At 37.0% G+C, this 16,623-nt stretch overlaps 2 protein-coding genes across 7 annotated transcripts in view; one reads left to right on the plus strand and one right to left on the minus strand.

The window, feature by feature from the left end:
• Immp2l (inner mitochondrial membrane peptidase subunit 2) overlaps positions 1–16,623 on the minus strand; it is an 878,014-nt gene that overhangs the window by 371,710 nt on the left and 489,681 nt on the right. The gene's annotated exons all lie outside the window — the stretch shown is intronic.
• Positions 12,580–16,623, plus strand: part of Lrrn3 (leucine rich repeat neuronal 3) — a 33,352-nt gene continuing 29,308 nt past the window's right edge. For all 4 annotated transcript variants that reach the window (XM_023565095.2, XM_063238725.1, XM_005003623.4 and 1 more), the window contains exon 1: positions 12,580–13,029. The gene's annotated coding sequence lies outside the window, so the exon portion shown is untranslated. The remainder of the gene's footprint in view (positions 13,030–16,623) is intronic.

Raw genomic sequence — 16,623 nt, forward strand, 5'->3', positions numbered from 1 at the left:
TGGAATAGGGGGCCATTAATGTCACAAAATCATTTAATTTCTCCTTAATTCTACTTAAAATTTTTAAAATTTTGTCAGGTGGAAAAATCTTAAGATATATACTTGAAATATATGTGTATTAAAAATTTGTGACTGCCAATATATTTAAAGGAAAAAAGGAAGTTTTTAAACATTAGACTTTCTGACAAAGTTGTTGACTTTTCACACATTTAATTTTGTTCTATTGATCTTTAAGAATCTGTGAAGGAAAGAAAACTGTACTTGTTTATTATGCTTATGTCTGGGTTTTTACAAATTTTAGTGCCTCGTTGTAGCATTGTAACACCTGTGTTCCAAAGAGAGGCTCTGAGCAGCTCCTGTCTTACTGACCACCTAGAATGCAGCTCTAAGGCTCTGGCTATGAGTCCACAGACCTCACTGGGTCACGGGCTGTAATGCACGAAGGCACCTAATGACCATCATCACCAGCAGAACAGTACAACGTGAAATCATCAATGAACATTTATCAATTTCTGCATGTGGGGATTAATCAATGTACTTCTATGTTTTGTTTGCTGAAAATTTTAAAGAAGGTCAAAATAAAAGTAATACTGCCTCCCTTCTCTGATATCTTACACCGTGCAGAGGTGGCGACCACACGGCTCAGAAAATTCCAACTAACTATATCAATAAGTAGAGAGGGGAAGAATGAAAAATACGCTGCAATCAAAGTGTCATAAATCCTGCTCTCCAGGGTGAGGGAGAAAGGAAGTAGCTCCTCCCTCTGTTGAGGGCTGGTAGGAGCTGAGGAGAGGAGAGGAGCCTCCTAGCCAGGAGTTCTCTCACTCCATGTCTGAATCGGATGCTCATTAACAAGCACCCAGCACTAGTTTGCACTAGCCATTCCGAATTTAACAGTGACAATTTGGAGGCTGCAAAGTGAAGTCTGACTCTGAACATGTGTTTGTTATTGGCACACAGATAACACTGCACCACTGAGTTACAAAGACACACCGAGCAAATCGAGATTAATATGACAATTCATATTTTGTCCTACCTCTGCTGTATGTCACACTTCTCAGCGAGCCCTGAACAAGAGCAGGAATTAAGAATAGGTCAGGAGAACATCTGCTTTGCTTATTTGGATTACGTGGGCAGGCAAAGAAATTTGCTTTTATAACACTGAAATAACTTGGAATGCGGCAAAAATAAATGCACCTTCTGTCTCATGGAATGTTATTACAGTACGACGCTTTGTGAATGCTTGGTGGCATTTTCAAGTATTTTTTGTTCCCCTCATTTCTTTCTCGGCTCCATAATGCAATCCTCATGGTTTGAGCACCAGACTTCAAATGAGACATCTATTCAGAGCATGTTCAGACAAAACGAGTGGTTTCCTTAGTAATGGGAACTATGTGAAAGCCTTCAGCAAACCCCTCCAGCCAGTCAGGCTTTCTCTGATCGTGGGGTTCACATGGGCTATCAGTGATCATTATACAGTGGGAGCACACCCTCAAAGTCCAAAGTGGCCAAAGCACTTAATTCTCATTGCATTTCTAATAAAATGTACCGTTAATAAGTCTTTAAGGTTGTAAGAAGTACTCTTAATGATGAGTTAATTTGCTCATTTTCTGCATCATTTCTATGGAATGGAAAGACAAGCAATTACAAAAAAGAGACATATGTTGACTTTCACAAGTACATTTCAAAGGCTTCCTTACCTTAAAAAGTTAAGCTTGTCTTACTACTTTTTCTTTCTATCCCTAAAGATTGCTGCTTCTCATTTTTCCATTCTGTGCCTAGCAATTGTCCTTAAGAAAGCCTTGAAGTTTTGTTGTTAAAACATGGTGTATAGCCTTAAATATATATAAAAAGTAAAACAGCAAGGTAGTTTCATGTACATCAATGTTGAAATTGTGTTTGTGGATCTGCTTCAGGACAATAAAACATCTTAAAAAATCAACTGGTTTTTCTGAGTCAAACCTTTGTCCTCCTTCTTAATATCGACTATAATCCAATCAAATAGAGACAACTATTTTGAAAGAGCAATGTTTAAATGATAAAAAATTATGCTTATTTTTAAAGACAGCAGTTTACAGATATCTTTATACTATGCTGATTATCCAATTAGGAGAATAAAAATACAGTCAAATATCACAATATGAGGTAGGAAAATGAGGAATGGCCAAATGATTTCAGAATTCTACTGTGACTGTATTATGTTAATCAAGTTACAAAAAAATAAAAAGTTGCACTATAAATCATGCAATAAGAGAAAAATAAGATCTTCAAATGATATTTGAGGAGAAAAAAAGGTTTGAGAAAATTGGCTTTGGAGGACAACTCTTCTCCCAGCCCTAGCTCCACAGTAATCCAGCGACTGCGAAAGTGAACCTTGGGTGGACAGGAAATCAAGTCCCTGTTACCTTCCAGTGCTCTGTGAGTAAAAGGAAATGCATGCAGTGCTTCCAAAGTGTCAGTATTTTACAGAAAGTTGAACACAACAAATGCTATTTATTATTATTCTTGGTATTTTTATTATTTCCGCATACATAATTTCTCCATTTATGTAGTAATACATATTCCAGATTATGATCTATTCCATTGTGTTTTGTGGGTAGTTCAAGGAAAATGATTTGTAGCTCCCTGAACAATAACAATAACAAATATAACAATAAGCAGCAATACTAAATTTGCTATCAGAGAGAATACTGCATCACTGTCCTTGATGGTTTTTTCCCAGAAATTTTGATGGATTTTTCTCCATGGTTCATATTCATTCCATCAGTTCTCTATGAAATGAAGAAACAATAGCTCTGATCCAGCTGGCCATGGATTATGGCTAACTGTCTCACACAACTATCAAAGCATAACCTTGCTCTCATTGAGACTAGTCTGCGTATCACAATTACAGATTTAAAGACTTAACGCTGCTATGCTTAAACACTTTGCCATATTACTTTCTTCTCCATCAAAGCTCTAGTTAAAGTTCATGCATCCATTTATTCAATAATACATTCAGATCAATTACTCTATGTTATGGGCCCAGAGGCAAAGTGGTGAACCAGCCTCTCATGACAGGGTCGAATGTCTGGAAGGAAAGGTTCTGAGAGTAAACAGTGAACACTGGGCGCAGCCTCACTAAATGCAAGTGTGTGCCTGCTCCATGTGCTGCAGGAAAAGGAGAAGAAACTGTTAGGAGGGATGAGACCAGAAGCAGGAAATTTAAGAACAGCTACAGTGACTAACAAATGATGAAGACCTAGCAGATGAGCAACATAATTCAAAAAATCAGGGAGTCAAATAAGCAGATTTCACTAGCTGGTTGAATGTAACATATAAGACAAAAGAAAGGTCACAGGTACCTAGACTTCTTTAGGTAGCTCGGTCATGATACTACAACAGAAACAGAAAACCAAAGGAAGAAAATACATTCAGGGAGAGCTGTGTGGTTACTCATAGAAACGTGAAGTACAAGATACCTGGGTGACACACAAGTAGAGCCACTTGTGAGAGTCTGAGGAGTACAGATAAGAGGCAGAGGCATAGGTGTGAGAGTAATGAGTATATAAACAGAAGAAATGTTATCAAAAAACATACAAAGAACAGTAGGCAAAAGAATAAATGTAAGGTTAATAAGAGGTAGATAAGCCTGCTGGGAGAGGAGCAGACAAAGACTAGGGGGCTCCATTGTGCCAGAATCAGGCTGAGAGACCACTGATGAGCTTCCAAGTGGAACTCCAGGAGGAAAGGTTAGGTGGGAAACTAGATAAAAGTGACCTGTAGATGTAGGGAGGAAGGAATGCTATGAGGTAGGAAATGTTGACAGTGCTTTTGTGGAATTTATCTGAGGAGGAAAGATGTGGAAAGGTGGGATATGGTTAAAGATTAAGGGACAATTTCTACCTTGGTATGAAGAAAAATCAAGCCTTTCCCTGGATTTTTATGGAAATATGTCAATTATAGGGTAGAGTAAGGAAGCACACCGCTGGAAATAATTTACTGAATACATGAAAGTGGATAAATTTGAATGAAGAAGAACACAAAGACTGACAATGAGAAAAAGACGCATTCTTTGAGAGGAGAGAGAGAGACAGAGAGAGAGAGAGAGAAAGAGAGAGAGAGAGAGACAGGATGAGTTTATCTTATATTAGTAGTTTGGAAATAAAGGGAGTTCAAACCTAAAGGCCCAGATCCAGTCAATTTAAAAGCAAGAGTATTTTTCCTAAAAATGGCCATTATAATGGTATGTTGAAGAGCACTAAAGTTTAGAATTGTCCTTGAAGAAAATGGTGCAAAGGACAGTTTAGGACACAGGCAGGACTGAAGGGATGGAAGGTCCCTGCTGCAGACCCAGCTGCAACATGACTCTGAACATTCAGAGTTGCCACCAGGGGGCACAACTGTGATCTCAGGGAACACTGATTCATGGAAACTGAAACAGTGCACAAAGAGCTCAGCACTGTCCAGAACTTCTTACTAAAAAAGGGAAGACTAGAGCAAGAGAATCAAAGTGATTGATGATACACTTTGGTGGGTAGGAAAAATATGAGAATGATCAGGAAAGAATGGCCTCAGAATATCTGTAGTATTTGTGGTTTTCGAGAAGCAGATAAAGCAGGAGCAAAGTTCTAAACTAGCCAAATGGATAGAGCATTATGCTCAAAGTAGAATATTGCAACTCAACATTTTCCAGGTAAAACACATCCACTTAACAAGAAGACCAACGACATGACCTTGGGAATGGGCCGCCAAAATGAATTGAAAGTGAAAGTTATTTTCACTTAAGTACATTTAGTAATTGTTGGCTGCTTTTATATCTAAAGGTTGAAATCTCCTATGATTTTAGCAATAGTTTAGGAGGAAAAGAATACTCACTGTTCACCAGACACCAAACCTCAAATCTACTGAAATGTAGGCAGGTAGCAGCAAAGGTAAAGGCAAGGTAATGAGTGTCCGTGTCATAGAAAAGGTGAAAATAATTAATGGATTGTAATTGGTATCAGGAAGCCAGAGGAAATGCAGAAACACAATACCCCATTAACACATATGGCCACGTGCATATACACAACACATCCAGTCCTATGGAGGCTCCAAATAGACAAGACTTATAAAAATACAATGAGATTCTAAAAGGAAATTAGATTTCACTTAAGGAAGGAAATGGAAAAACACCCAAGAAATGCCTGAATGGATAACAAATTTGCTTATAATTGAATAATAGGAAAAGTGAAAAGATTTAGGGATATTCATGTAATCCTAGTAGAACATATTAGGATAAGATAAGGTTGAAGATAATTTCAAGATTTAAGGAGCAAAGTTCACTAGTGGTATCAGTGATACAGGAATTTCCCATCTAGTTTGCATCCTTACTAACCACAAGTAATGACAGTCATATTTGAAAATACCTTCCCTACACTAAAAGAAATAAGTCTCTGAATGATCACTAAAAGATTAGACAGAGAACTTTAGCTCTGGGCTTCCTGTATTCTCTATCAATGAAGATAGAGAATCAGATGAGAATGCTAACAGTCAACTTTGTTCTCCAATCTAGTAGAAATCAAGTAAAAATGATATAAAATATTCATGAAAATGCAGAGGATCCTTTAACTTTTTGATGGTACAACATACCTACCTGGGTAAGTATTTTACTGACAAAGAAGTTTGCTTTCTCTTCCTAAAAACTCAGTCTCAATTTCTAACTTGGACTGCAAACTAATAATTTTCATTGGTTCACCTTCACAAAAGAACACATACCAAAATAAAGAAAATACCAACAGATTTTTGCATTAAAATGTTGCTTCCATATGCCAGTGTTATCTGGGTATTTCTTGGTTCTTAATTTGTTTCTGTAATTTACATGAACATATATATTCCATCTTGGTTCTTGGAGTTTAAATTTTGCCAAGAACTTTGAGGAATCTTAGTAGAATTATATGTACTCAACTCTATTTAATAAGTAATAATCAAAGAATATGAAAAAGCAGAAGTGATGGGCATAAAAAAAAAAAAAAAAACCAGGTCAAGAAATACTCTACTCTCTCATAATGAATAGCTTTGTTGTAAATAACCGTATGTGGCACTGAAGTTGCCAGTCTCACGAAGTTTATCCCCTTGAGGGGACTCTCTTGATTTAGGCTTTCTTTCAAGTACATGACTCTCATTGTACTCAAATCAGGGAAATGAAATGAGCACCCAAAAGGCAGTATCAAACTATTCCTTTTAAAATATAAAGTGTACTGGTGGAAATGTAAAGCACATATGATATATTTTCTGCCTTCAAGTTGCTCACCATCTAGACATAGAAAACCCATAACCTGAAATACATGTGAAACAAGACAAACATAATAACACAAAGCAAAATGCAAATATGATGAAATAAAATACTTTTCATTGAAAATTTTTCATTGAGACAGGGCAGCAGAAGCCTTATCGATCTCATCTGCTAAAAAAAGAAAAATATCTATGAGTGCAAAATACAGAATACTCTCAGGAAATGTGGCATCAGAGATCACCGGGGAAAAGGATGTGTTCAAAGTGAGAAACTGAGAAGCAGAGCGCTGCATGACAGGGAGCTCGGGCGTGGCACAGCGGTTATGGTATCAGTCTTGGATCAGACTGACTCGGTGTGACTGTACCAGTAGGCAACTATATAGGCTTTTGCATACTCAGACAAACTCCCAGTTTTCTGATCTATAAATGAGACTAATAGTTACCTAGAATTCTAATAGGAAAAAGTGAGAGATACAGTTTGTGAAAAACTTAAAAGACCACGTTTCATAAAGTGAGCACTCAAAATGGTGTTCACTGTTGTCGTTTTGCTATTATTGCTAGTTTAATTATCATACTCTGGATGGAATTAAATATTGTTAAGAAAGCAAGATATTTTAGTAAATAAGTTACATAATTATAAAAGAATTAGGCTATCATAATACTGTATCTTATTTTTAAAATAAGAATTATTCTTTCTGATTATTAAAACTATGTATTTACTATACAAAGGTTGATGAGGTTTTTAAAAAGAAAAAACAACTTTTTATTCCATTAGAAATATTGCCAATAATTTGATATGCTTAGGTTTTTAGTATATTTCTTTTCAGTTATTTCTTTGTAACTCACAAACTATATCCCTACATACCTGGGTGCTTACCTGTCCACAGCTGTACGTGTGTTTACTTTATGGGGCACCACTATGCTGTCCAAACTGATTCAGAACTTTGGGCTCAAATGATTCCTGCCTCAGCCTCCTGAGTAGTTGGGAGTCCTGGTATACACCATTTGCCCATATAGCTGCTGTACTTTTAAATTTATTTTATTTTACAAAATTTTGATCATGCCATGTATATTTCATGTCCTGTACATCAAAGTAATCTTGACAGCAGCCTTATCTTTTTATTATTTTTTTCTATATAGCTAGAGAAAGAATTCAATCTCTACAAGAAAAGACTGAACTCAGGGATAGAAGAGACAAGATGAGGAATATTTTGGACTTCGAAAGACAAAGAGAAAAAAAAAAGGAAAAAAACAGGAATCGGAGAGACATAGAAGCAACAATTTGTCCCCTTGATATTTGACGCTTTTCACGTTCTTGGTTGTGAATTTCCTTGCGTGGTGCAATTAATGTTATTTTTCAAATGGAGTCTTAATGCTTATAACATTAGACTTACAGTAAAATAAGGATCTTATTTTATTCCCTCTAATTCTAATTCCTAAAACGCCTTTGAAAAAAGAAAATGAGAACTGTGGTCCAAGTTGATCTAGTTCAACCTTCTAACAAACTACCAATGTTATTTGCCTTAAATCATGCTTTTAACTCAGTTGGGGCTAGTCTGTCACACGAATTGGACTCTAAAGGTCAAAGTTAGCAGGTGCTCTCCTCAGCACATCAGCCCCTCCTCCTCGTGGTTCATTCATATGTATTTCACTTTCTGAGCATATCGACTCATCTTCCTGAGTAGGCACTGCATTTCTTACGAGCTCTATTTCTCAATTCGTGACAGCAATAAAAATTCTGTCATCAACATTGAACAAACCTAACTGTATGAAAGCGTCCACTGTCTAATGCATAAAATTCATTCCTTTTAAAGAACTGTATTTTAACTTTGTAATCCCTTGTCGCTGACCACACTGAATTGGCTGGCACAGCCATCAATCAAGCACTCATTTAGTTCACAAGTGAATATTGTGTGTCTCATGCAGGGAAAGCACTTTGCCTGTGTAAACACAGGACTGGGTTCAAATTTTAGCCCTACTATTAAACAGTCTTGAGACTCTAGGTCAGTAACCTAACTTCTTTCAGCCAATGATTCTGCACTGTAAAATGGGAACAGGAATATCTTTCTTATAAAAATGCTATGAATATTAAATAACTTTTAAAACACACAGACATATATTTGTGTTCAATAAATACTATTTGCAGCTTTTTAAATCCACAATAATAACATATACTTCTCTCTACTAGGAGAAACTTATAAGCTAAAATGGAAAAAGAGGCAAAATTATAGAAACATTTGAGATAACAATAGTGATAAATTATAAGAGAATAAAAATTGCTACTCTAGGTCAAATGTAGTATATATTTTTTAAAGAAAACAGAAGTGGAACAACATATTTAAGAATACGTAAGCAAACAGAAGTGAGGAACTTGGAGTAGAAGGTAGAAAGGATATTCCAAACAAATGGGAAAGCTGAAACAAAATTATAATGCTGTGTGAAAGAGAAGGCAGAAAGGGAGGAAGAGGAGGCCATGCCACGGATAACGATTACAATGGCAGCCATGGCAAAACTAATGTTACAATCTTATTATGTTTCATGTATTTTTCTAAACTTTGTATATGTATTAGCGCCTTAAATCCTCTTAACAATCATACAAGGAAAATGATATGTGAAGATGATACTTAAACTGACATGTGAAGATGATTTTTAACTGAGAAGGTACTTAACCTGATACTCAGGGTAACAGAGCTAGAAATAACAAGGTAAGCTTCAAACCCAGGCAATCTGTCACTAGAACCTGTAATCTATTCATTGCCCAGACTACTTCTATAACAAAAGTAGACAGACAAAGCCCAGGAAGAAGAAGAAATAAATCATTCCCAAATTAATTTGATGATTAAATCAATCAATAATTATACATTTATATGTAATAATTTGGAATATCTTATTTGATGATAAAGGAAAATCCTTTTGGCATAACTTACTGAGTAATTACTCATCCATGTTGTTAACTCATTCAGTACATATAAATTAAGAGTGAATATTCATTGAGGACGCCTGTAAACATTTACTAGAATGTAGCTGACATGTACATCCATGTAATAGAATAGATTTCTGATGTGAAGTTTCTCTAAATTTCTAGTACACTCTACAGGAAGAAACTTCAAAATGAAAGGGAAATAGGAAGATAAGAGAGGAAAAAAATTGAGAGGGTAAAACTGAAATGTAGAGCTCTGTATCACTGACCCAGTGGATGATAAGGTGATATGGTAAAAAATGTTGGAGGACCCAAAGGGCTCTATTCCTGGCTCTTTTGTACACTTCGATAAGTCTCTTGATCTTCTAGAATACGAGTTCTAAAATTCCATAGTTCTTATTTGATGACCATTCACAATTTTCTTAACTCCAAAGCTGTGAAATCATAACTCCATCATAACTAATGTCTTCTGATAGTGCTTCCTTTCTAGATGTGACAGATAAATATCTCCTTCCTATATCTTTTGTGAACACTTTACATATTTCAGTGGAAGACTGACTTCCCCGGTAATTGAAAAAGCACCTGAAACACACACTGCATTCACTGAGTTATTGATATTGTTATTGGAAGACAGAAACCACAACCAAAGGATGACACCCTTAATCTTTTTACCCAAAGACCCCCCCAGTCCAAATTTCATTCCCAGTGCTCCATCTAATGGGATTTATAAATGGGAATACAAAATTGTTTTAATTTAGCATGTACCTACAGTAAAAGAATGGCTTCATATCCCATCATCCAAAATGACAGTAATCATTGCATGAAAACAACTTCCTATGCAATAATGTCAGGTAGCTTTTAAAATAATACTCAGTCCACGGGGCTGGGGATTTAGCTCAGTGGCATAAGCGCCTGCCTTGCAAGCAGGCAGTCGTGAGTTCGATCCCCGGTACCGATAAAAAAAAAGGAAAAAAACAAACAAAAAAAAATAATAATACTCAGTCCTACCCAAGCATGGTGACCTGTGCGTATGATCCCAGCACTAAGGGAGGCTGAGGTGGAAAAATTGCAAGTTTACATTCCTCCCAGGCAACTTAACCAGATCCTGTCTCAAAATAAAAAATAAAAAGGGTTAGAGATGTTTCAATTTCCACTACTAAAAATAAATTAATTAATTTAATTACATAAAAATAAAATAGTGCTCAGTCCTAACTAAATTATAATTTAAATGATTTTTTCTTGAGTCCCAATTGAGACTGAAAATTTAAACATAATGTATGATTAGTGGTTTCATTTAAAATCCAAGAAAGTAGTTTTTTTTTTTAAATCAGGGATCAAACTCACAACCTTGTGCTTGCCAGGCAGGCACTTATGCCATTGAGCTAAATCCCAGCCAAATAAGTAGTTTAATCATGTATCTGTCTGACCATTATAACTTATCTTCATTAAGGGAGTACATTAGAATAGGTTTGATTACTGAATTTGTCAATTATACAGTCAGTACCAATCAGCCAAAGTGAAATGTTTACAGAATCACAGTATAAAAATAGAGCTCATTTTTCAAATAATGTCACAATTTTAACATAATTTTTCATATATGGAAATAAATCCTAAAAATATTGAAATGATTTAGAATGTACCAATACTTAGATCTGTAAAGCATAAAATTAGGGTTAAAAAGAATGGTTATTAGTATAATTATAAGTGCAATGAGTTATTAAGTACAATGAGTTATACTCTAATACACTATTCCCAACACTCAGCCATAAACCCTGGCACAGCTATAGAATCAACTATGTGCTTTTTGAAGAAACACTTGGATCTGGTAAAGAATGAAACTTTATCACTCTGAATTAAATATTATTAGGTTAGGAAAGAAGCCATGTTTGTTTTGAACTGATTTTTATTCAAAAGATTGGGAACCATTTCATGAATATAATCAAAATACATTATACATATTGAATATCCACAAAATATGAAGCTAGACATACGGATAGGGCAATCAGAGTAATAGAGGGATAATTAGAGTATGTTACGTGCATAAATCTGCCAAAATGAAACCCACTCATTTGTATAACCAGTACATGCTAACACCAAATGTGGGAAAATAAAACAACAGAGCATTTGGGGAACTTTCATAGGAAACCACAGAGTGAGAACAGCTGGTGGTTAAAGACAAAGCTAGTGTTTTTAAAATTCCCTAGAGTTACAGTTATAACAACAGCAGTGTATTGGTCTGTGCCATTTAAATAAACTCCTTAAGGAGTATTCAGAGGGAAGCATTCTTTTCTCAAGTAAATCTAATAAATGTCATTTCTTTTTGCTCCACTAGAGGGTAGTCTCTCAAAACCAGGGCTGGAGTCATGAATCCAGCTAGTTTTTGATCTGCTGGTACATTAATTCGTATGTTCCAGTCTTCTCAACAAGATATTTCTTTAGTATCCTAATTAAGATTATAAAACATTCATTTTTAATAGCAAATTTTTACAGGTATTCTTATAGACACAACTATGAGGTTTTTATTTTACATTTTCTATTCCAAAATTTTGGTAAATTCAAAACTTGTTTTACATATATGGTTTATGTAGGATATTTTCCTGGTAAATATTAATATAGGGTTAATAGACCTAATAATAAAGAAAATTAATTTTTATTATTTAATTTATCATAGTTAAAGCAGTCCCACACAGGAGTCAATCAGACGCGCAGACACTCCCCCGCCCGGTCCCTGTGCACACTGATACGCACACAGTGCTCACCCACTAACCCACTCACATGTGGTTGGCAAATTTATTGCATTACATAAGAAGAGAGCGAATATTGCTAATGTGTACATTTTAAAATCACCCTTCGTAAATTCAAATGTTTGGGTTTTAGAGAAGCAAATACATGTTTGATTTTTATAATCAGGTCAGTCCAGATAAGAAATGCCACTTCCAAAAATAAGGAAGGAGGAAAAGAAAAGGGGAGAGAGTTGTATTGAACAGCAAGCACTCATGCTAAATTAAGTAGCAACTACAGAGAACCAAATGCCATTCCACACCAGTTTCGGGATGCTCTTCTTAAAATAATACAGCTATTGCTGAACTTCAGAGAGAGGCAGTCGGAGGCTTGAGTTTTACACCAGGTGTTTTTAATATTTTGGAAATCCTTATTAGTAGTGAGCCCTGCCTACAGTATTTTCAAAGTGAAAACATAAGTTTCTCTAAATGGCTGATTATCCCCAAAGGAGAGCACTTATCAAAAATTCCTAACATTTCCCTGAAGGAGAAAAAGAAAGAAAATGATTCCTAGGAAAATATGCAAGCCTGCTTCATTATTTGTACCCTAAGCAGCAGTGTCACAGAACAGACAGGTTGCTTCAGCCAACCAGACTGGAGCGGCTGCGAACGCTCCAGCCCGGCAGTCTGAAGCGATTGGTCCTCTCTGGGGAGCGGAGGGTGTTCAGTTATTAATGACCGCTGAGCAGGCAGCACCATGTCAGTGTGACAACTGATCGGGTGAACGATGCACCACTAACCACCATGGAAACAAGGAGAAATAAAGCCAGCCCCCAGCATCTCCCTTCGCGGGACTGAGAGCCTCGGCTGCCTGCCGGCGAAGAGAGAGTTTCGGGCTAAAGAAGAAATCCTAGCTGCAGCCTCCTGCCCGCCTTTACATCTTAGAACACGGAGATAAGATTGCCTGCATGTGTGCAGATCTGTAGTACAAATTTGTGCCTACTTTACTGCACACACACACGTGCATGATTCACACCCGGGGAAGAAGCCAACCATGTGATTATCCCAAGAAAGGGTCGGAGGAATTCAGCACGCAGGGACAAGGAGGTGGTCCAGCTCGGAAACTGCTTTGGCAAGGTAAGTTTACAAGGCTTACGTCTGTTTAAATGCACTTTCTCCTTTCGTGGAGGCTCCTGTTTTTACACTTCACTTCTCCTGTAAGGTACTCTCCTTGTCTGAATTCGAAGAGCATTTTTCTTTACATTTTACTTTTGAGAACAAATTCACATGCAAAATCCTCTGGCTCTGTGTGCAGAGCTGTGCTTGTGGGATTTTCCAACATGCATTTGACTAGCTTGAATGCCCATCAGAGGATGTGAGCAGGAGAGAAAAACCAGTGCTGGGGGGAGGAGAGCAGGAGAGCGGAGGGCAAAGGAAGGGGACAGTGGGTGAGGAGAGAGAGAGACAGAGAGAGAGAGAGAGAGAGAGAGAGAGAGAGAGAGAGAGAGAGAGAGAGATGGGGGTAGGGAAGGGAGGACAGAAGAGAGACAGTTTGGGGGGAGTTTTCCCTTTTCTTTATAATATTTGTAACTAAAAGAAGATCACACATTATTGTGTGTTTTAAAACACCACCTTCAGTGGGGCATTTTTGCTGCCTTTCACCCAGTGCATGGAGATTCAAGCAAACGCTGTTGCGTATCAAGAGCAGTAAGCCGAGTAGCGGAATGAGCATACTGTATCACGAACAGTTCCTGAATTTCTGCCAGGCTACATCTTAGAGATTGTGTAAATGACTTCTCTTTAATAACGTTCTCATACTGCTCTGAAGGGACAGTGCAAATGTCTGATTGCTAATGTAGCTGAAACTGCCACATACTAGGTAACCAGAAGAGTTCTAATCTTCTTTGGTAATTAACAGGATCACAGCAGGATGGCTTTAAAGTGCGTTTCCTATTTAAGAAGATTGTTTGTTCAAACCTACTGCAATATTCCCTTTGCTGTTATTGAGCTGGGTTGCTTAATTTGGCTCTAATTTATTCATTTTTAACAATATGTCCTTGTTTCGATGTCTGTAATTTTAGGGAGAGCAGGCTATGAATATGAGTACTTTAGTAAAAAGGGGACAATGTGAAAAACAAACAGGGAAGAAGAGTCAAAGGATCTACCAGGAAAAGTGTGCCCTCGTACTATAAATGTTACTCGTACCCTGTATTTCTTATCTTTAGTTTCGGAAGCAATGCTTGAGAGACAGGATTACTCTCAGTAAACTCTATGAGCATCCATGTAGTGATGAATCATGGAACAGAATGTGGGCTAATTTTTAATTCCAATCTTGTAGAAGAAAGCCAGCTACTTCAAATATTTTCCAAACAGACAACGCCAATTGACGATGTGCATGGAAACCTTCACTATCCTTGTGCACGGGTCCCGGGAAAGCACTAAGACAAACCCATGTATACACTTCATGGGTTAGAGTTCTCTCTTCCCTTCCTTTACTTCAACCAACCAGTTAATGGAGTCTGCTTCTTTGAAGCAGTATTATTCTCCCCCACACTGTAATTTCAGAGTTATTACTGGTTTCTGAGTTTATATGCATGCCAAAACCAAAAGACAATAATCAACCACTTAGATCCTGCCACTGTCCCATAAATGTGTCAAAAAATGAGTCGGTTTATAATATGTAATGTAAGAAGTCAATTAATTCCAGCGACCTTTGTAAATGATGACAATAAAGCAGCTCTGACAATCTGCCAGTGGCTTCGATTTTCCCTCTGTAAAATGAACAAGTTTCAGAAGAGGGTTCCTGCTCAGAGTGAAAAATGAAAGGTGCTGAAGCATTAGCTTGCAGTATTGGCAGCCTTGCTCGCTCTGCCTCAAACACCACATGCAATCTATCGAAAACACAAAATGATTTATTATGAGGAGGAAAAGGTGTTTTATTTGCTTTTCTGCTATTCATTAGAAGTGCTGCTTTTGAAACAGACCGGATCTGTTATATCGAGGTAGCTCCACAGTTCCTAACCAAGAGGAAAGGTATGAAGTATATGTTCAATCTACCAATTTCAAACTCCTATATAATGTAGCATTGCAGTATCGATTTTGGCTTTTCTTAGACCTTTTCCAGGAAAACTTTTGATACCAAACACACACATTCTTAAATCTTACCCAGCCTATTTTAAATTGCAATCAATGACCACTAACAACAGTGGGTTTGCTTCTTAACCTTAGTAAAGCTCACATACATATTTTGTGGATTTCAGAGGTCAGCAATGTGCCCAGTAGAGTCTCAGAAATAGTCAGTCCAGACCCCCGATATTGCAACTTGGTGTATGCCAGTGAGTTTGGTGATTTGATAGCCCATGCCAGATGATGGACATATGGGCCTGTCTGAAAGATTTAACCATTCACAGTCACACCCAGGCATGCAGAGACACTCAGAATAATAGATTTCTAGCAAGATCAGCTTCTAAAGAGGATCATTTAAGGGTGTTGCTTGACACAGGCAACATGATAAATTAGAATGTTGAAGAATAGGTGGAAATTTTTCTTTGGTTGTGATGGTATTTGTTGTTAATGGTCTAATAAACAGGGTTTCCAGCTTTATAGGCCAGCAGTTTGGAGACCTGTGAAAGGGTGATCAACTTATGATTCACTATCTGTATTTCACTGGCTTATTTTGGATGTTGTTATATATATATGTATATTGCTCTAGCCCAAGATGGGTTTGATGTTGTACATTTTCCCCCTACTTTGCTATTTTTCTCTTATAACATTCCCATGAAACATGGCATTATGAAATTCACTGTAAAGTAATAAAGGTAATAAGAAGGGTCTCCTTGAATTTTTTTAAAGTACTTTTGTAATTTAAATGTTATTACTTATCAGCCCCCGAAGACGCCCATGGGTGAGGTTGCTGAATCTAAAGGAGATCATTAAAAGGAAACTAAGAGCATGCTGGAAAATGAGTCGCTACTTCTGAGCTGGATTAAGAATGTCCCCAAAGAATAATTGAAAAGCATTGGCTCAAGGCAATGTGGAGAAACACTGGACCTGTGAAGCCCTGCAACTCCTGAGTGTTTAGCTGCTTATGTATTGCTCTTAAGTAGATGAAACTAAGCAGGCAAAAATGAGGCAATACATCAGTATATTTTATCAATGCTGTCAAAAATAAAGCTCTTTGATGTTGGCTGCTTACCAAGTACTTAGGAAAGCTTCAAGTATAACAAGTGAACACAGGTCCTGCACCTAGCTCACAGAGTTTCTCCCTCACCTCCCTGTGAGAAAGTGATGTCAAGGAAGTGCTAGTAGAACCTGACAGCAATGATTCCTTTGGCAACAATGTCAAGGAAATCTAATTCTAATGTAAAGAAAGTAGCTGGTGTCAGAGGACAGGAAAAAGTAATAGAAATCAGAAGGCTTTCCTTGACTTGATGGAAGAGTAGAAAATATCAAAAGATGTGATTTAGATGTGAACGAACACAAAATGAGGAAAGATGTCAAGGCCTAGCTCAAATCTTTGTCAAGTGCAGCACTTACTAAGCCAGCTACTACATTTGCATAGTTGTCAAGTTTATGCATTCTTCATGCTGTTATGTTCATTCATCTTTAGATCATGGGAGGGGGTTAATTTTAAAAAGCACCAATAATGAAAAATATTAGAGAATAACAGAACTTTTGAATTGAAAGTATCATTTAGTACTTAGTTCAGTACATTTGTCTGATAGATGAAGA

Source organism: Cavia porcellus, unplaced genomic scaffold (assembly GCF_034190915.1).
Source record: "Cavia porcellus strain 051 isolate PalLab524CR breed Dunkin Hartley unplaced genomic scaffold, mCavPor4.1 scaffold_2, whole genome shotgun sequence".
Lineage (NCBI taxonomy): Eukaryota > Metazoa > Chordata > Mammalia > Rodentia > Caviidae > Cavia > Cavia porcellus.